The sequence below is a fragment of the Gadus morhua genome, chromosome 10 (genome assembly GCF_902167405.1).
Source record: "Gadus morhua chromosome 10, gadMor3.0, whole genome shotgun sequence".
Taxonomy (NCBI): Eukaryota; Metazoa; Chordata; class Actinopteri; order Gadiformes; family Gadidae; genus Gadus; species Gadus morhua.
In genome coordinates this window covers 18,640,071-18,661,808 of record NC_044057.1, presented here as the reverse complement: position 1 = coordinate 18,661,808, position 21,738 = coordinate 18,640,071, and the positions used below count along the sequence as shown (strand labels likewise).

Here is a 21,738-nt window from a genome sequence, read left to right as displayed (position 1 = left end):
TTAAAGTTTTTAAATTAATTAATTTGCCTTGTAGAATTCAGCAAGATTCAAACGTGCAAATACATCAACAAAATTCATATAAATTGGCAACGTTGTGTGGTTGTTTCAAGACACACGAGGCATGATGCCACGATAGGTTTGCAGAGAACTATATACAATAGGCACACTGAAGGCATGATGCCACCATAGGTTTGCAGAGAACTCATACAATATGCACAGTGAAGGCATGATGCCACCATAGGTTTGCAGAGAACTACATACAATATGCACACTGAAGGCATGATGCCACCATCGGTTTTGCAGAGAACTACATACACTATTGCACAGTGAAGGCATGATGCCACCATAGGTTTGCAGAGGAACTATATACAATAGAAGTAGAACTATATACAATATGCACAGTGAAGGCATGATGCACCATAGGTTTGCAGAGAAATACATACAATATGCACAGTGAAGGCATGATGCCACCATAGGTTTGCAGAGAACTATATACAATAGAAGTAGAACTATATACAATATGCACAGTGAAGGCATGATGCCATCATAGGTTTGCAGAGAACTACATACAATATGCACAGTGAAGGCATGATGCCACCATAGGTTTGCAGAGAACTATATACAATAGAAGCAGAACTATATACAATATGCACAGTGAAGGCATGATGCCACCATAGGTTTGCAGAGAACTATATACAATAGAAGTAGAACTATATACAATATGCACACTTGAAAGGGGTGGGGTGGTGGTGGGGGTTGTGAGGGCCGCTGTAACCCCAGTGTCCATCCTCACGGGAAAGGGGGTGGGTGGGGGGTGGTGATGAGGGTTGTGAGGGTCGCTGAAACACAGTGTCCATCCTCACGGGAAGGGGGGGTGGTGGGGGTTGTGAGGGCCGCTGAAACCCCAGTGTCCATCCTCACGGGAAGGGGGGGGGGGGGGGGGGGGGGGGGGGGGGTGTCGATGAGGGTTGTGAGGGTCGCTGAAAGACAGTGTCCATCCACACGGGAAGGCGTGATAATCATTTCTCCCAACGCGCCGTTTCGGTGTGTGTAGCGTTAATGCAAATGTGGGGGAGCAAGGTGGGTCAAGGAGGAGGCAGGGGGTGTGGTCCTGAGCAGCTTGCGTCCACGGTACAATGCGCTCTGTTTACAGTGGAGGTGCACGCAGCCTTCGACCGTGTTCTGTAAATATTCAAAAACACTTTTTTAAAAACACTTTTTTAAAGCTGTTTGGTACATCCCAGCTTGATACAAGGTCATTTACATATGGAGATTGTTGATGCTAAAGTGTGTAAAGTGACTAAGTGTAAACAAAGTGCCCGACAGTAGATAAAGTAACTATGAATTAATGTGACCATCATTGTAAGCACAGAGGATCATGGGCTTCAGGGCCATATATGTAGTCATACAACAACTGGTATAACGTTAAGGTAGCCTATACCGACTATGTTTGTTGATCTGCTGCTTTCAAAACATAATCATAACGGTCCTGCCGCGCGACGCTTCCTATTGGTGCTAGGGGCGGAACTTAATGAGCGTAAAATGTGCACTGCGGCGCTTCGGCACCGGTGTGATAACGGAAATGAGTTAGTGAGGGTGGGGGTATTTTGCCGTGGGTGGTGGGGGGGCCTGCGGATTTCAGTGAGGGTTTCTGTCCGCACTAACGGTGGATCCCCCGTTTCCCCCCTTGTCCGTTCCAATTCGGAAGACGCAGGGGTGAACTTTCCCCCGTGCCCACCTTCAATTCCATTCAAAAAGCTTTATGGCACGAATATTGTTGTAAACAGTATTGCCAACAAATTATTTATCTATACTTTTTGTACCTGCTGGAAGTATGCTTTCTTTCCCTACGAGAGTTTTGTAATTTGTTAAAGTTCCCATGACATGCCACCAAGTGTGGTGTGATTAGCCGTTGCAAGCCGTTTTGGAAATCTGCCCCTTATGATATCACAGGTGGGCGTGTCCACCTAGATGTGTGACGGATAGATGAGCCGTTACAAGCCGTTTTGGCAGATTTCCAAAACGGCTTGTAACGACACCTGGTGGAATGTCATGGGACCTTGAATGCATAATAATAATAATAATAATAATAATAATAATAATAATAATAATAATAATAATAATAATAATGATAATAATAAATAAATATATATGTATATATACATTACAGTTGTTACTATAACTGATTTATTATACATACATTTCTAATGAATCAAAGAGTTTATTTCGATGGCGAGAACGAATGCCGAACCCCTGAATCACAGCGGTTTAGTGAACATTCCGTTGTTTTTTCCCGACCACCAGTGTGCCAACATCGGCCCTGCGGACTACAACTACGACGAGACCATCAGCACGCTGCGCTACGCCAACCGGGCCAAGAACATCAAGAACAAGGCCCGCATCAACGAGGACCCCAAGTGCGGCAGTTCCAGAAGGAGATCGAGGACCTCAAGAAGAAGCTGGAGGAAGGTAAGCCCCCCCCCCCCACCCCCACCCCACTCCAGCGGCCACCGAGAGCCTCCTGGCTACATGGGTCTGTGACGTCTGTCATCTATACGATGTGTTGTTATCTCTGCGTCTCTGAGACATTGTCTACTCAAGAATTATTTTAACGTTTGCAGCCTCTCTAACCCTCTGTCCGTTCTTTTTTTTGTCATTACTGCTCGAAAATGTATTTGCAAAAGTCGATACCAAAAGCTGGATAACGGCGTCTTCTCAGTATCTAAAATTAAAGTCCTACGTACATTTAAGAGGTTCATATTATCTCTTGAAGGTAAATATTATGTATATGGAATTGTCTTAGAATATCTAGATCAAACATGAGGGATCTCATTTTACCTGGCCTGGGAAAATTCTCTGTTTTATGTTGTTGTTGTTATTTTTAAATGGAATCCGTTTTAAGAGGCTTCATTGTGTCCGTCCAGGGGAGGAGATCTCTGGCTCGGAGGCCAGCGGCTCCGAGGAGCTGGACGACGGAGACGAGGAAGGAGGAGAGGCGGGAGAAGGCCGCAGGAGAAGAAGAGGTAGGGAGGAGTCCTCTCACTCGCTCAGAAGCCCCTCCCACACGTGCGGCCTTGGCCTTAAATTGAAAGGCACAGGGGTCATGCACGAATAGAAATTGTTGAAATTGTCGAAATGGAAATCCGTTTCAGCAGTTTCCATGCAGAATATGTAACATTACTGGAAACCTATGACACTCTGTTGTCAAACTGTTTTGGTGACGAGTATGTTGTGGGCCTTGTCTTGATCTCTGGCATGAGCCACTTGTCAAAATAACACATTGTAGATCTATATGAAGATATATCCTATAAATAAATTAGTATTTCTGTTTTAGTGGGTTTACCCGGTTGTTAGGGGAAAAGGCCATATGACGCCATTGCCATACTTCAAAATGTAACGGACATATGTGAATAAAACTTTAGAAAAAATCTTTTAAAAAGGATTTAGGTTTGAAGGTAGGTTTGAAGTACAAAACCCAACTAAATATATCACAGGTCAAGTTGTTTTCAGATATTTCAATGCGGAAATGAATATCAGTGTTTCCCCTAGAATTTTTTTTAGGCCCGGTGGTAAGAGCTGATAGTTTGATTTGTTATACATGTTTCACGGGATGCCAGAGTATTTGTTGGTTATTTCCATATAAAACACTTGCTTAGCCATCACAAGTTGGTTAAGTTATGGACATATAAAGAACGAGGCTAGTGTTTTGCGGGGGCGGTAAAAATGTCCATGGTAACGGCGGGCTGAACCAATCAGACGTCGCATTTACGCGATCGGTTCGTGGTATAGTTCTTCTGCCGGAGAATAAATGTACTCTCGTTTGGCGCCGTGTTTAGGAAGAACCTTGAAATACCTTTTTGTCCTTCATCCCTTTTAAGTTTTTTTGGTGGTGCCATGCTAATGATGATATAACTTAATGCTGCCGCATTATTATTATTTTTTTTCTTCATTTATTTTTTTTTTTCTCTTTTTCATTTTTTTTTTATTTTTGGCCGGTTGTTGGCCTGGCGGGGGCGCTCGTTAAACACTGAATATTGTACCTTTTTTAAGGTAGCTATGAAAGAGTTAACGCACAGACAAAAAGTAAGTGTGTGAGTACGTGTCGATACTGCTAAGGAAATGTATGAGTTGTTTTTTGAAGATGATTACGTGGAATTGTGTGAAATTAGCAGATATCCTCTTTGTGGGTTAACACCTATAGAGTGACACCATATTTCTGCACAGATGCATGCATGTCTCCATGCGGTTTTTCTGCAGTTATTAATAAGATCCATGGATATAGGTTCTGCAGTCATCCGATTGATTAATAATCAGTTGGTACTTTCCCTTTTTACTATCTATATGGAAATGTAAGGTGTGTGAAATGCTGAAAGGAAACATGTTTGAGTGTACGTAGAACATTGGTTCAACGATACATTTCATACAACTTTTCAATAATTGTATTTTCTAAGAAAGTACAATACTTTTTCAAGGGGGGGGGGGGGTCTGGCTACCATAAGATAGGATGGACCGTATAGGCCTTCATTCAAATGTATCCCTCACACATACTACTAAAAACCTCTAATCTACACCACTGAAAACCTCTTACATATACTTCTGAAAACCTCTCACAGAAACGACTGAAAACATCTAATATATACTAAAAAAACCTCACACACTCGAGTGTTTGTGTGTGAGGAGTGTATTTGACTAATACCAAGTGAAAAAAAACATGATTTTAAATATTATTAATGATCATTCCATATGATTTAGATGGTCTTATTTATTCTAGAAGACCAGATAATCTGTTTTTTGGAAATAAAAGTTATTTATATCAATGGTACTGTTACGGCCCAAGGAAGGGGGAGTCCAAACGCATGACAACAGACGAGGGTTGTAAAGTCAAAATGTTTATTTGCTTGTTGATGTGGAAGTCCAGCCGGGTCGGCGTGGAAACCGGGAAGGTGGTGTCGGAGGACAGCGAGGTTGTCAACGATGCGGGGTGGCGGTGGTGCCGTTGCCGTTGCCGTCACCGCCAGAGGGGAGGTGGAGACGCTTTAGGCAGGGAGCCTCAATCTCAAACGGTCCTACGTATCGATGTACCGAGCTTCTGAGATGCCACCTTCAGTGGAAGCGCCCTAGCAAGGAGCCAAACCTTTCCCTCCGGGGACGTACAGGGGCCTGGCCCGAGCCTTGTTCCAGATGCGCTGACAGTGTAGAATATGGGAGCGCATTGAGGGGACAGCGATCTCAGCCTCTTGCGCTGGAAACAGAGGCGGCTGGTAGCCTAGGGACCATAGGAAGGGCGACATCCCGGTCGTTTCGTTGCGGTGTACCGTTGTGCGCATACTCTACCCAGGGAAGGTGGTCACTCCAGGAGGCGGGGTTGGCGGTGGTAACACAGCGCAGCATGCCTTCCAGTTCCTGGTTGGCCCTCTCTGGCTGGCCGTTGGTCTGCGGATGATAGCCGGAGGAGAGACTGAGGCGTCCACCTCCACCACAAACTGGAGCTTGCCGTCCGGCTGCGCGAGGACGGGGGCTGAGGTGAAGAGGTGTTCCAGCAGAGTAAAGGCCGAATCCGCCTCTGGAGTCCAGCAGAACGTCATAGCAGTAGAGGGGAGAGGAGCTGCGATGCGGCTGTCGTTTCGGATACAGTTAGGGTTAGTTGGCGATGCCAAGGAAGCGCAGTAGCTGTTTCCGGTCGGAAGGGATGGGCCACTCTGTCACCGCGTTCACCTTCGCCGGTTCGATTTCCATCCTCCCATGGCCGATGATGTAACCCAGGAAGGATGTAGAAGGCACGTGGTACTCTGCACTTTTCCACCTTGACAAACAGCCGGTGCTCCGGGAGACGCTGTAGAATCGGTTTGACGTTCAGTCTGTTCTGAGAGAGACTGTGAGAAAATCTGAATGTCATTGACCACTGAGAACAAGGCTCTTAAGCCCAACACACGCCGGCGCGTCAAAGAAAACGCCCCCATTATTTCCGACGTACTAGCCCACACCGGCTGCGGCTAGACGCGCGCCAGCGCTCGGTGGCGTGCCGGCCCACTAGCCTTCACGTCACTGTATGCACTAGATAAATAATTCCACAATGCATCTATGTAGTGATAAAACAACTGGTATAACGTTAGGGTAGCCTATTCCGACTATGTTTGTTGATCTGCTTCTTTCATAACATAATCACAACGGTGCTGCAGCGCCACACTTCATATTGGTGCTAAGGGCGGCCATTGACTCGTGTGAAATGTGCACCGCGGCGCTTCGGCGCCTGTGTGTGGCCGGCTTTACAAATGAGTGTGTGTGTGTGTATGTTAAGCTCCGTTTACAAAGCTCCGAGCCCATTTAACCCCAACCGATTGACCTACCTGCTTTACCCCTCGCCCACATCCACCCAGACCCCCATCAGTCCCCCTGTCACAACTGAAGGTACACTGCTTGCAACACTAACGCGGTATGGCTTCATGATATAACTGGGACTCATGTTATTATCTGATCTATTTTGTCGTTCGGAAGAGTTCATTGTGGGCCGGAAGAGTTCATTCATTGCAAATGGCTACCTCTTTGCATGTCCCCGTATCAGTCAACAAGGGCTATCGCTCAGTTGGGATGCAGCAATTATAGATGTTGAAGTACGATTGAGGTCTGAGGAATAACCACCGATTGACGGTTTCACGATTATTGTGCAATAATTTCTGTCTGTAGAAGATGGTGGCGGCTTGCAGGGGGACAAAGGCTGAGAAAATTAGGGGCAGTGAATATTTATTTTTGACCGTAATGTCGTTGAGACCATTGAAGTCGATACAGGGGCGAAGGGTCTTGTCCTTCTTGGCCACAAAGAAGAACCCTGCCCCTATGGGTGAGGAGGAGGGGGCGAATGAGTGCTGCCGCGAGCAAGTCCCGGATGTACCCCTCCATATCCTCCCGCTCAGGCCGCGAGAGGTTGAACAGACGGCTGCTGGGTAGTGGCGAGCCCGGCAACAGGTCAATGGCGCAGTCGTAGTGGCGATGTGGTGGCAAGGATTAGGCGTGTTGCTTGTTGAACACTGCGCCAAGTTCATGATAGATCCGGGGCACTGCGATGAGGTCCAGGGGCTCCGGAACGGACCGGGGGGGGGGAACTGCTGTTGGTGCCGATGCAGAGCGGAGGCAGTTCGGTGGAATTTGCCACATCTTGGACTGACTGCTTTTGACTGATTAATTGTAAAATATTGAGCTACACTTGCCCACACCCAATTTAGGATTCAGTTTGCAGTCAGCAAGGCAGGTTAACGCGCACAGTGACGCGGGCAGGCTGGAAATAAAAGCACAGCGGCGCCCCCGATGTAGAATGACGAGTTGGAGTGCGGCAACGTTAACTATGTTATTGCGTCAACAAATATCGATATGCATCTTATATCGACACTCTGCTTGAAAATATCGTGATATGACTTTTGGTCCATATCGCCCAGCCTTACTGCGAACGAGCAGAAGCTGGTTTATGTGGGAGTCTACCTGGGTCAGTGAGGAAACCGGGAAGGTGGTGTCGGAGGACAGTGCTGCAGAAGTGGGAAGATCTTGATGGAAGCAGAGGGTTAGAATCCTTAATGTTGGAACGAAGAGACATGGAATGCAGGAATGTTAGATACAAAATCAGACTGTTTTGTGATGAATGGTTGGGAAGCCCTAGCCTGGTCCTACCAGACTCTCATAGTTCATTTCATTTGTACAGACTACAGAGAGTCTGGACCTACTCAATTGACAAACGTTAACTCACTTGAAGGCGGGTGTCTGTTGAAGTTTAAAACTATTGGATCTGCCAAGTGCCACTCTGTATCTGCCATAACCAATCGCTAACTTTTGGCCGGGATTCACGTTGCACGCAGGCTGTAAACAAATCAATCACCGTGTGGGAAGATGTCCATCAACGAGAGCTGACTTTAACGTCATTGATCTCAGCCACTCCCACTGTTCGCTGATTGGACGCAGAAAATTTAGACGGAGAAAACCCACTAACATACCGCAGACCCAGACCTAGTACTGAAGGTAAATTCAAATTGAGCAAAATGCATTATCCTAGTGGTTCACATACCTTTTCCAAACCATGTTTTAAATGTTTGAAGAACCTAATTAACAAAGTAATATAAAAGTTAAATGTTTTGTGTTCTTTTTTTTAAACACAGTTTTTATATTTTGTTATCTCTTACAAAAGACCTGAATATTTTAGGAGCCATTAATGCAGATGATCCAGAAGGTTCTCAATCTTTTTTTGCATTTGTATTTTGTCTTTAATTTCTGGCTTTGGTTAACTTGTTCTATTCTCTTCTTAAAGTTGACTATTTTTGTATTTAGTAGTGTATGTAAGATAGTTTCAATTCTATATATTTTAGAGTTTCCGTACTGTATATGAGAGTTTCAATACTGTAAATAAGAGAGTTTTAGTAGTATATTGAGAGGATTTCAGTATTGTGTGTGTGAGAGGTTTTCAGCATTCCGAGTGAAAGGTATTCAATAGTTTGTGTGGGAGGTTTTCAGTATTGTGTGTAAGAGTTTTTCAGTAGTATGTATGTATGAGAGGTTAGGGTTAGGGTTAGGGTTAGGGTTAGGGTTAGGGTAGTGTGTCAGTAAAATTCAGAATTGTGTGTGAGAGGTTTTCAGTAGTTGGTGAGAGATGTTAGATTTCAGTAGGATGTGTGAGAGTTTTTTAGTAGTATTGGTGGGAGGTAAGTTTATTTTTAAGTTTCATTTTGAATGGGGAATTTAGAATTGAATTCTTGACCCCAAGAATTCCGTCAACTGACGAAATCAAATCACGATTCACCAAAAGATTTGCACCCTTACTGCCGGCGACTTTCTCTCTCTCTCTCTCTCTCTCTCTCTCTCTCTCTCTCTCTCTCTCTCTCTCTCTCTCTCTCTCTCTCTCTCTCTCTCTCTCTGTGTGGTGGCTGTGGTGCCTCCCATGTGTTTGTTGCAGGAAGCAGAGGAAGTAGCTCAGGCTCTGTCTGCTTCACCTCAGTGTTGCAGGCCACCACTGAGAACAAGGCTCTCACCAGTGAGTGTGTGTGTGTACGTTAAGCTCCGTTTACAAAGCTCCGAGCCCATTTAACCCCAACCGATTGACCTACCTGCTTTACCCCTCGCCCACATCCACCCAGACCCCCATCAGTCCCCCTGTCACAACTGAAGGTACACTGCCTGCAACACTATCGCGGTATGGCTTCATGATATAACTGGGACTCATGTTATTATCTGATCTATTTTGTCGTTCGGAAGAGTTCATTGTGGGCCGGAAGAGTTCATTCATTGCAAATGGCTACCTCTTTGCATGTCCCCGTATCAGTCAACAAGGGCTATCGCTCAGTAGGGATGCAGCAATTATAGATGTTGAAGTACGATTGAGGTCTGAGGAATAACCACAGATTGACGGTTTCACGATTATTGTGCAATCATTTCTGTCTGTAGAAGATGGTGGCGCCTTGCAGGGGGACAAAGGCTGAGAAAATTAGGGGCAGTGAATATTTATTTTTGACCGTAATGTCGTTGAGACCATTGAAGTCGATACAGGGGCGAAGGGTCTTGTCCTTCTTGGCCACGAAGAAGAACCCTGCCCCTATGGGTGAGGAGGAGGGGGCGGATGAGTGCTGCCGCGAGCAAGTCCCGGATGTACCCCTCCATATCCTCCCGCTCAGGCCGCGAGAGGTTGAACAGACGGCTGCTGGGTAATGGCGAGCCCGGCAACGGGTCAATGGCGCAGTCGTAGTGGCGATGTGGTGGCAAGGATTAGGCGTGTTGCTTGTTGAACACTGCGCCAAGTTCATGATAGATCCGGGGCACTGCGATGAGGTCCAGGGGCTCCGGAACGGACCGGGGGGGGGGAACTGCTGTTGGTGCCGATGCAGAGCGGAGGCAGTTCGGTGGCATTTGCCACATCTTGGACTGACTGCTTTTGACTGATTAATTGTAAAATATTGAGCTACACTTGCCCACACCCAATTTAGGATTCAGTTTGCAGTCAGCAAGGCAGGTTAACGCGCACAGTGACGCGGGCAGGCTGGAAATAAAAGCACAGCGGCGCCCCCGATGTAGAATGACGAGTTGGAGTGCGGCAACGTTAACTATGTTATTGCGTCAACAAATATCGATATGCATCTTATATCGACATTCTGCTTGAAAATATCGTGATATGACTTTTGGTCCATATCGCCCAGCCTTACTGCGAACGGGCAGAAGCTGGTTTATGTGGGAGTCAACCTGGGTCAGTGAGGAAACCGGGAAGGTGGTGTCGGAGGACAGTGCTGCAGAAGTGGGAAGATCTTGATGGAAGCAGAGGGTTAGAATCCTTAATGTTGGAACGAAGAGACATGGAATACAGGAACGTTAGATACAAAATCAGACTGTTTTGTGATGAATGGTTGGGAAGCCCTAGCCTGGTCCTACCAGACTCTCATAGTTCATTTAATTTGTACAGACTACAGAGAGTCTGGACCTACTCAATTGACAAACGTTAACTCACTTGAAGGCGGGTGTCTGTTGAAGTTTAAAACCATTGGATCTGCCAAGTGCCACTCTGGATCTGCCATAACCAATCGCTAACTTTTGGCCGGGAATCACGTTGCATGCAGAATGTAAACAAACCAATCACCGTGTGGGAAGATGTCCATCAACGAGAGCTGACTTTAACATCATTGAGCTCAGCCACTCCCACTGTTCGCTGATTGGACGCAGAAAATTTAGACGGAGAAATCCCACTAACATACCGCAGACCCAGACCTAGTACTGAAGGTAAATTCAAATTGAGCAAAATGCATTATCCTAGTGGTTCACATACCTTTCCCAAACCATGTTTTAAATGTTTGAAGAACCTAATTAACAAAGTAATATAAAAGTTAAATGTTTTGTGTTCTTTTTTTTAAACACAGTTTTTATATTTTGTTATCTCTTACAAAAGACCTGAATATTTTAGGAGCCATTAATGCAGATGATCCAGAAGGTTCTCAATCTTTTTTTGCAACTGTATTATGTATTTAATTTCTGGCTTTGGTTAACTTGTTCTATTCTCTTCTTAAAGTTGACTATTTTTGTATTTAGTAGTGTATGTAAGATAGTTTCAATTCTATATATTTTAGAGTTTCCATACTGTATATGAGAGTTTCAATACTGTAAATAAGAGAGTTTTAGTAGTATATTGAGAGGATTTCAGTATTGTGTGTGAGAGGTTTTCAGCATTCCGAGTGAAAAGTATTAAATAGTTTGTGTGGGAGGTTTTCAGTATTGTGTGTAAGAGTTTTTCAGTAGTATGTATGAGAGGTTTTCAGTAGTGTGTCAGTAATATCATGAGTGAACTGGTGAGCAACGGAGTACAGATCTACCAGTTTCCCACAGAGGATGAAGCTGTCACGGAGATCAACTCCACTATGAATGTGAGCATGACTCTCTCTCTCTCTCTCTCTCTCTCTCTCTCTCTCTCTCTCTCTCTCTCTCTCTGTGTGTGGTGGCTGTGGTGCCTCCCATGTGTTTGTTGCAGGAAGCAGAGGAAGTAGCTCAGGCTCTGTCTGCTTCACCTCAGTGTTGCAGGCCACCACTGAGAACAAGGCTCCCACCAGTGAGTGTGTGTGTGTACGTTAAGCTCCATTTACAAAGCACCGAGCCCTTTTAACCCCAACCGATTGACCTAACTGCTTTACCCCTCGTCACATCCACCCAGACCCCCATCAGTCCCCCTGTCACAACTGAAGGTACACTGCTTGCAACACTAACGCGGTATGGCTTCATGATATAACTGGGACTCATGTTATTATCTGATCCATTTTGTCGTTCAGAAGAGTTCATTGTGGGCCGGAAGAGTTCATTCATTGCAAATGGCTGGGTAGGGATGCAGCAATTATAGATGTTGAAGTACGATTGAGGTCTGAGGAATAACCACAGATTGACGGTTTCACGATCATTGTGCAATAATTTATTTCACAACACTACGGATGCATAAAATCACATGAACATTGTCTTATTAGAGATTGTATCGTATTTTTTCTCCAAATGTTTTCTTATATATATTATATGTATATATTTTTTTGGTAAAAACCAACGAAATTGAGAACATCTTGTGCATGTGTCAAATCACTGCACTTAATAAGAAGAAGTTTAGTTTTGGATTCCAACTAACAAAGAGTGATAGCCTAAACAAACCCACTCCATCATAATCAACCCCTTCCGCAAAAAGCCATTTGCTGCACTATTTTACACTAGGAGTAAAAGTTAAACTCAAGTATAATTGAATCCTCTCAATACATTGGATATTTTGGTGAAAGGGTGCAGTATAAGTTTGTCTACACTAGGCTATATAGGGCGGGTAATCCATCTTTCTATTCACCTGCTCGATTTAAATGAATATGTCTCATGTACTCAATATGTCTCAATTTTTCTGTTTGTTTAATTTTCCTCACTGTGCAAACATTGGAGGAGGGCTGCTGTTTCCCACTTGCCATGACCTTCTTGCAGTATCTGTTGTGTATGAGTTGGTCCGCAAAAGGCTTTGATGATAATCATGGAATCATTTGACATTTGTACAAAGTCTGGTTTGGAACCATTCATGATGGAACAGTCACTTCATGGTGTGTTTTATTTGTGATGAGATTTGAGTCATTAGTAAAACTCCTGTGGGTGGGAAGATCATCTGATGATGACACTTTTACTTCCATGCAATGAAGTAACAATCCGTACAGCGCCTGATTTGAAAAAGGGTTTGTTCAGCTCAACTCAGAATAAACCATACAGGACAGGATTGTTTCTAAAGGATAGTATTTTGTATGTTGATCAGCAGACATCCAAGGTGTTACCCCCTTTCCCATTGACCATCCTCATTCTGTCATGCTGACAGTCTCCCTTCGCTCCCTTTACCTTGTCCTCAATCTACCCTGACTGTGAAGTGTTTTCACCCTGTAGAGTATAAAAAGGTTTTCTTGTTGAAATGTGGCACTATCTTTCTCTCTCTCTGTCTCACTCGCTCTCCCCTGCTCTCTCTCCCCCTTCCTTTGATTGGTTGAAATATGCCGACTGCTGGCTCCCTGTACACCTTAATTGAAGAAGACAGAGGTTGGTGTGAGAATCCTCAATGCTCCTGAATGCACTTGTGGCATAGCTTTGCTCACCATCCCCTAACCAAGCCCACTGCAATGTTTGGCCGACCCGCTGGCTTTTGCAACAGACAAGTCAGACGATGCAGGAGAAGTCCTGTGGTCTAACCCATGTTAACACTCTCCTATTCACATCCTTTTGTGTGCATCTGTTTGTCTTCCATCGTCCTGCTATTGCCCCTTTTCTATTCACTTTGTCCTGGAGAGAATCCTCCACAAAGACCAAGGACTATCTCAAATCCCTCTACTGAGGTGCTTTTCATTCTTTGATAACAAGTTGGTAATCTGTCGCTCTGCTCACTACCAGACAAATACCGATCAAAGGAATCTTAATGAATGGATATTGAGATTCCTTGTAGATGTTTGTCCGCAACTGACCCTCACATTTTTTTGTTCTTGCAGCATATTGGTTTAAAATGTCATCTAACAATGTAACCTGTCATGACCTGAATCCATGTTTTTCTCCTTCCCCGGCCCCTCCACTAAAAAGAAAACAACTAACCAGAAAAATCATGCCTGCCACACACACCCTCGTTTAATGTCTATTATTCCTGTCCATGTTGAAGGGAAGAAGAAGGTCTCCCCTGACAAGATGTTGGAGATGCAGGCGAAGACCGGAGAGGAGCGAAAGGCTCTGGAGGCCAAGCTAGACATGGAGGAGGAAGAGAGGAACAAGGCCAGGGCCGAGCTGGAGAAGAGGGAGAAGGACCTGCTCAAAGCTCAGTGAGTAAACTGCCTCCACCGTCGGGCTTTACCTTCAGCGACTTGGACATGGATACAGGAATTGATTCAGACATCAATCTACTTTCACAAGCATGACGGCAAGTGTGAAGCTTATTTTTGAGCTTGCGTCTAACACGGTCAATACAAACTTATCTTGAGTCTAAACTGAGTCTAAACTGAGTCTAAACTGAGTCTAAGCTGAGTCTAAGCTGAGTGTAAACTGAGTGTAAACTGAGTGTAAACCGAGTCTAAAGTGTTTTAGGTGAATCCCGAGTTTCAGCTTGACGTTGCAAGCTAGGAGGGAAAAAACAATGCTGTTTGCATTGAGATCTTCATAAGATGTAAGTGTATGAGCGTAATTATGACCTATGTTGTATATGGAATGTAAGCTTAAATGAGAAGCTAAACCTCCCTCGGCCATCAAAACCGACCACTGCCCAGACGGGGCTCCACACACCTATTGACACCGCTGCATTAGCATACCCTTGCATACTTTTCCTTTGTCATGATGTGACGTCAAGGTAAGAATTGACTTGAGTTGGGAGCAGAGAATAACACTCACAATCTTGTTGGTGGAGACGGGAAAAGCAATAGGATTTCGCATTTGTGGTTCACTGGCCCTTTAATGACGTTTCGCCTCAATACTCTGTATCCAATGTAGGCAGGAGCACCAGTTGCTGCTGGAGAAGTTGTCTGCCCTGGAGAAGAAGGTGATTGTGGGAGGCGTGGATCTGCTGGCCAAGGCTGAGGAGCAGGAGAAGCTCCTGCAGGAGTCCAACAATGAACTGGAGGAACGCCGGAGACGGGCTGAGCAACTTCGCAGAGAACTGGAGGAGAAAGAGGTATCGGTTTTATGGGTTTCAATAATTACCAATTAGCTTGAGGGCAATAAGGGCTCAAGCATCTTGATCTAACAGGCTAAGAAGGCAGATCGAACCCAGAACCTTTAGGGTGGTAGTTGAACACTCTAGCCTGCCATGGCACTATACTGCTGCTACGTCAGATCTGAAGTCTCCCATTACAGACTTTACTATGGACCATCTCCGAGGTTGGGCCAAATTGAGCCCGACCCACCTCCAAGCGGCCTGTGGTGATGTCAGCCCTGTTTGGAGCCAGAAATAGTCTCTAAAATTGTAGGAATATAGACCTATAAAAATGCAAAAAACTGTACTTAAGACCAGGCCCCGGCAGTATTTTGGTTTTTTTCGCCTATACACATACCCAAATGGAAAAGCTTATAACACAGTAACCCTAAGTCCTAGATGGATGTATGATACTTCATTAGATATGTATTTGGCATGTATCATACACACAACCTAAATGACATCAGTTCAGACATGGCTCTTAAGCAATTTTTTTTGTGTTCGAAAATAATAGGTCATAATTGAACTACAATAACTAGGATGTGCTTTATATGTAAGGCATATGGCAATATGCCAAATACCTTCTACATCATGCCAACTACACCTGGAAGAAATTTTGGAGTTCTAGGCCTAAACCTTGGGGAGTTAATGGAGTTTTTATGGTGTGTTGTCACTGGCGGCACAAACCTCTCCAAAATGTCTCCAAATGGCCAAATTGTGCCAAATGCATTTACTCTACTTCTGTGACACTGGAAACATTACTGAAGCATTTTGGTGACTATAAAACCTTTCTCCATGATTCAAAACATAATTTTTTCACACATTCATATTGAGATATTGGCCATATCATGAAAATATGACAAGAACTAAATATGAACAATATATGCGCAAAATATGCGCAAAGTGAGTTGTCTGCCGTGTTGACGCAGCTTTATATCTCGGCTCATACGTATCACACCTGGACACGCCTAGCAGCGTTGGAAAGGTAAACTCATTGGCTAGAAGCCCAAGTGATTGATATATCAATAGCCAATACGCTGTCCCTATACTAAAGCCGCCAAACAAAGTAAACAAAGCCCATTGGCCCTTCGAACTGGGAGCGCTCCATCTACTTCACGGGCTGTACCGGAGTGAAAACTGAACAGAAAAAGACGGGGACACTTTTATTTTGTAGCCAGCAAAGCGATGAAAAAAAGCATATCCAACAACTGCATACTGGAGCTAGAGAAAATATCGATACGGCTGCGAACGTCTGTATGTTAGTTGACGAACAAAGTTTGGAGATGGTAAACAAATGGACTTTACACGACGATATTCACAAGCTGGAATAATTTTATGAAAAACCATTTGGATGCTTTTGATCAGTGGATACTCACGGACAATTGGAATATAAATAATTGAGGAATGGACACATATTACGGTTCTCAGATTGCTTCAAAGGTAGGGAGTCACTCTGTTTTTTGGCATTTCCGGTTTACCATGCTGGTAAATATCAATATTTATGGTTTTGTGCTCATGATTTATAGAAAAAAACAACCGGATGAATAAATTGTGGAGATTCTAACCTTTCTAACGACGTATAGAATGTCTGTAATGATGAAAGTTGAAGCGGGTTATGTCGCTCCGTAGTGGAAATATATCGTCAACAAACCAAATCGCCCACCGGTGGGCGATTGGGTCTTAAGAGGTTAAGACAAGCACGTCATCAGCCCTGTTGTTATTGAAATTGAAAGTCCTGATGTTATAGCCATGCCTTGAAGGTCAAAATTGTACAATCAAATGTATTCTTCTTCGGCTGTGGACAATAAATCGTTACCAATGTGAACCGTGATAAAATCTGCTTCGATGGCAGCTTTACTTGGAAGCCCTTCCTCCTGTAGCCCTGATTATTTGAAAACACCACCACAGCAGCATCATGCCAGTGTAGTTTGGTTTCGATGTTGAGACATGACTGGCATGCAGTCATTATTGTAAAACATGTCAAGCTCATGAGAACTATCAGTGCCAGCCACTGAACGTGGGTGAAAGAACTGCCTGATGTGTGGAAGTGATTCGGCTATCAGAGATCTGATTAATTCTGAACTTTCCGTGACATGTCAGAAAGGTATGCTGATAATACCTGTAACATGGCCAACCTGTCTACCAACTAAAGCGGTATAATCCACTAGAGCTTCCTCTTACCGAGTCAGATTCTGAGGTAACATCATAGTTGGAACCAGTGGTTCCCAACCTTGGGGTCGGGAGCCATTAAGGGAAGCTTGACAACTGTATTAAACATAGCCACCTGCTCTTCCCTCTTCCCAAATCAGCAAGAGCGTCTGGACATCGAAGAGAAATACACCAGCTTGCAGGAGGAGGCCCAAGGGAAGACCAAGAAGCTGAAGAAGGTTTGGACCATGCTGATGGCGGCAAAGTCAGAGGTAAGAAACACCAGATCAGGAAGAAGTGAACTCATTAGTGTGTTTGCAAAGCAAACCACACTACTGTGGCTTGTTTTTTCTTCTTCCCTTTTTATTTGTTATATTCATTTTGCCTAATTATCTTGTCCTACATTTTTGTAGGTATTTTCACAAAACCACTACCAAAATCTCGGGAATATTTCAATGTAGTGGCTGTCAACCTTTATAGAAAAACCATTGCAGATTTTATTGGGGGTCAAGCAGCGAAGCTGCAAGACAACCATTGTTATCCTACGTTTTCCTATTATTATTATCCTGCCATGGGAGTCTATGGCAGCCCGTAGAACGCCATGGCCAAAAGTTGTGAAATTTGGCACACTGATTCAGGACAGTCCCATGAACCCCCACAGCAAATTTGTAGTCGCTAGCTCATGATCTCTAGCGCCAGCAACAGGTCAAATTTGCACATACATTCATGTTTATAACTTTTGACCCATTCATCCAATATTCAAAATCAAGGTATCATTGGAATCCTTGTTCAACCTTTGTCATCAAATTGCGCCATGATGGATTTTCCACCATCTTGGTTTATGTCAAAAACCTTCAAAATGCATCTCCTATCACAAATTTTGTTCAATCATCTCGAAAACGTGGCACAGTATGATGGTCAGATCATGGGCCACAAAAAACGTAGAATAGATTTTTTCATATTCAAAACTGTTTGGCCACGACAGCCAATCAAATTCGTCGCGAAGGTGCCAAACAGGAAGTAAGCCAATTTCTCAGCCACATATCATAACCAAACGTGGTACATAGACCCATGAGATCGTCATGGGGACACTAAATTAATTTGGTGACCTTTGAACTCTAGGGGGCGCTGTAATTAATGAAGATGTGTTTTAACTCACATGAGTATATATCAAACTTATTTTTAAAGTCTGGTGATTCTGTCAGACCTCTTCATGTAGCTAATAAATCATTTCTCATGGAAACATCAGAATTTGGCCGCCATGTTGAAAGTTGCCAAAATCAATAGTACATATCCACAGGCCACAAATTCTTTCCAATCTTCATGAAACTTGCAATATGTGATCTCCAGAACAAGCTGATCAAATTGATCAAACAGCTTTTTCAAATTCAAAACAGTTTGTTGTGACAGCCAATCAAACTTGATGGCAAAGCCGTCAAACAGAAAGTAAGCCTGTTCTCAGCAACTCTTTAACATATCATAGCCAACCTTGGTACATAGACTCATGACCTTATCCTGGGGACACCCAAACAATTTGGTGACATTTGCCTTCTAGGGGTGCGTTCTGCGTTGTCTATTCCAGCCCTTCGAAAGCAACTTCAACGTATTTTCATTGTGATACCCATTTGCCAATAGCTTTCATTGTAGGTGAAATCACTGAGACGGTCGTGATGTAGCCACCTTACCGATTATGTCTTTCCAGCTAAATTAGTTTATGGAGTCCTATTCTGCTTGACCCCCACATTGCTGCTCGCTGCTATATTTTTTATATGTTATCGTTTAATATTTTTTTTATAATGCAATTATTAAATAGGGAAAGTGAATGGGGCAAAAAACGCTCAAATTGAACGCTCCAAACGTGAATAACAGAGTTCTCAAATGGCAAAAAATAAAAAGTCAAAACTGGGGTTAGCGTAGCGAGGGCTGAACCGGAGGCCGGGCTGAGGCGGTTCTCGGAGCGCTGGCGGTTCTCAGAGCGTTGGCGGTTCACAGAGCGCTGGCATTGTGTCCCCCTGTTGTGTCAGATGGCTGACCTGCAGCAGGAGCATCACAGGGAGATTGAAGGCCTGCTGGAGAACATCCGGCAGCTGAGCCGCGAACTCCGCCTCCAGATGCTCATCATAGACAACTTCATCCCCCAGGACTACCAGGTGTGTGTGGGAGTGTGCGTTTTTTGTGCGTCTCACTGAGTGCAGATGGAGTTCGTCTGGCCATGCCAGGCTTTGTGTACGCGTGTCTGACTGAGAGACATAAATGTGTGTTTGTTTGTGTGTGGTGTGTGTGTGAATCATTGGGATATATGTGAGTCACAAGGGGCTGTTATGCTTGAGACGTTTTTTTGTGTGTCAGAGTTGTGTCGGTGTCGATCTGAGATTTGGATTACCGGAAAATGTTTTTGTGTGTGCCACTGGGAGATGTGTGGGTCCCATGGAGATATGTTCTTCAATGTGTGATATAAGTTTTGTAAATGCCCATTGTGTCCTTCCAAAATGACCCTTAATTTCCTGATTCAATATGTCTATGTCATTTATTTAAACTGCTGTAATAGGGTATGCTGCTGACCCATTTTTTTAACATGAATTGCAAACATTGAATGACTTTGAAATGTACATCTTGTAAACATGAATATATTCTACTTTTTTTTGCTGCGTTGCTGCTGATGTTTTTTTCCTACTGTTTTTGATGATAGGAGATGATAGAAAACTATGTGCACTGGAATGAAGATATAGGAGAGTGGCAACTGGTGAGTTCTGAAAACACACATGAAATGTTTGCAAAGAGCTTGCCATGCTAGTTAGAATTCCCAAAACATTTGGGGATAGATTGAATGGATGAGCATGTCATCCATGACATTTTCCATGACAACATCCATAGTGGTAAATGACACGTGTTAGACGCACACAAATTGGATCTTGTTGTCACAGAATATATCCTGCCGTTTGTTGACTGAGAATGAGGTTGGGGTTCTGGGTAAAATCTGTTTTTCAGTTCTCTTTCCATTCCCTTTCTTTCAGAAATGCGTGGCGTACACTGGTAACAATATGAGGAAACAGACCCCAGCACCGGACAAGAAAGAAAAAGATGTGAGAACAATATACAATATGGCATTTCATAAACACAATGCTTCCACTCTCATGGTTGTATGTGTATGTATGTAGGATGACCAAACATGCGTTTTGCGTACTTGACTTGGCCTTCTGTCCATGCTCTCTCATGCGTCCCCCCCAGCCCTTCGAGGTGGACCTGTCCCATGTGTACCTGGCCTACACAGAGGAGAGTATGCGCCAGTCCCTTATGAAACTAGAAAGACCCCGGACCTCCAAGAGCAGCAAAAGCGGTCGACCCAAGACCGGCAGGAGGTACCCATGACACCATGCAGTCTCAACATATGAAGATAATATATACCCATATGTATCAAGAAAACTATTTGATGCTTTCGCACTTTTCTCTAAAGTTTGTTTGTATATTATTATCAGTGTATGTGGTTAATGGGTGCAGTTCACTGCTAAGTGTTGGTGATAATGCTGATTGTGTGCTTATCTCCTAACAGGAAGAGATCTGCAAAGCCAGAGGCTGTAATCGAATCCCTCTTGCAATGAAGTCTTCTTAATGTTGCCATGCCCAGCAAACCCACGTTTAAACTTAGGAACTGAAGTCATTATTTTGAAGATTTGTATTATTTGTTTTTAGTTATGTAAAAAGTTAATTGGAATACACTGTATGGTTTTAAATGTGACGATGTTTGGACACTACTCAAATTTGAGGGATGTATAAAGTGTAATCTGTTATTATTCGGGTTGTTGGATCCAACAATAGCAAAGAACAACTTATGCAGCCGAATGTACACGATTCAATGGATCTTGGACCGAAACACAGCTCATAGAAAACATTTCTTAGGTTGCCTCAAATGGAATTGGTGCTCTTTCTGAAACAGAAATGATACCTTTATCACCAGGTAAATGAGTTTCACTTAATGATACAGATCGATATAGACCAAATAATTACCAATGTCCAGTCTGTCAGTCAAATATCCTCAGACATTTGGCTAATGTTGTCTAGGATCACTGGTAATGCGTTGAATTATATAGTACAGAGTTTCATGCTAAAGCTTTTGGTGTTAACTATAGTAATCAAAGAAAGGGTTAGATCTAGCATTTTGTTTGTCATCAAATCAGTGACCTTAACTTGTAGAAAACCATGTCAGTATACTAATGTCTAGTTGTAAATGGTAGGACATGCATGCCATCCACGGCCTACAGTAGTGACATTTTTTCAATTAGAAACTAAGGTTATCTTTTTTCTTTCTCTCAGATATCTATTGAGATGTAGCCTACAAGAATATACCTTAGTGTCAAATGCACTAGCAATTATTTTTTTCACATTGTTGCATAATTTCATTACATGGTGTACTGCAGTGCAAGAAAAGAGGCGTTATATCATGCTGTATGTCAACTGTTTACATTCACCAATCTTTATCTCTGTAAAGTTAATTTATTAAATTATTCCATGTATTATTTTCACATATTTTGTTGAATTCAGTCGTTGCAATCCATTTTTAAATTGGTTCACCCATGGAATGTTATCAATTAATGTGAAATATTTGCAATTCAATTGGAAGAATCTAGAATACCATATTGTTGGTTAAATTCTTCACATAACTGAAGGAAAGAAAAATCATAAATCCATTATACTGTTGACCCTCATCTAATGTCGGTATCTGTATACGCACATTCATCTGCACTATTCATATCTATAAACATGCCCACACCTGCACAGACACACACCCGCACCAACACAAGTTGATACATAATGAAATAATTAATTAATTAATTAATTAGGGAGGGATAAAGAGTAGATTTGCCGGCTAGTATACAACATAAAAAATTGAGTAGAGTTCAAGTTATATTTTGGGCTGG

At 43.4% G+C, this 21,738-nt stretch overlaps 1 pseudogene; it reads left to right on the top strand.

Moving 5' to 3' along the window:
• Nucleotides 1–1,879: 1,879 nt before the first annotated feature.
• Nucleotides 1,880–21,356, top strand: LOC115552037 (kinesin-like protein KIF3A; annotated as a pseudogene).
• Nucleotides 21,357–21,738: the final 382 nt, after the last annotated feature.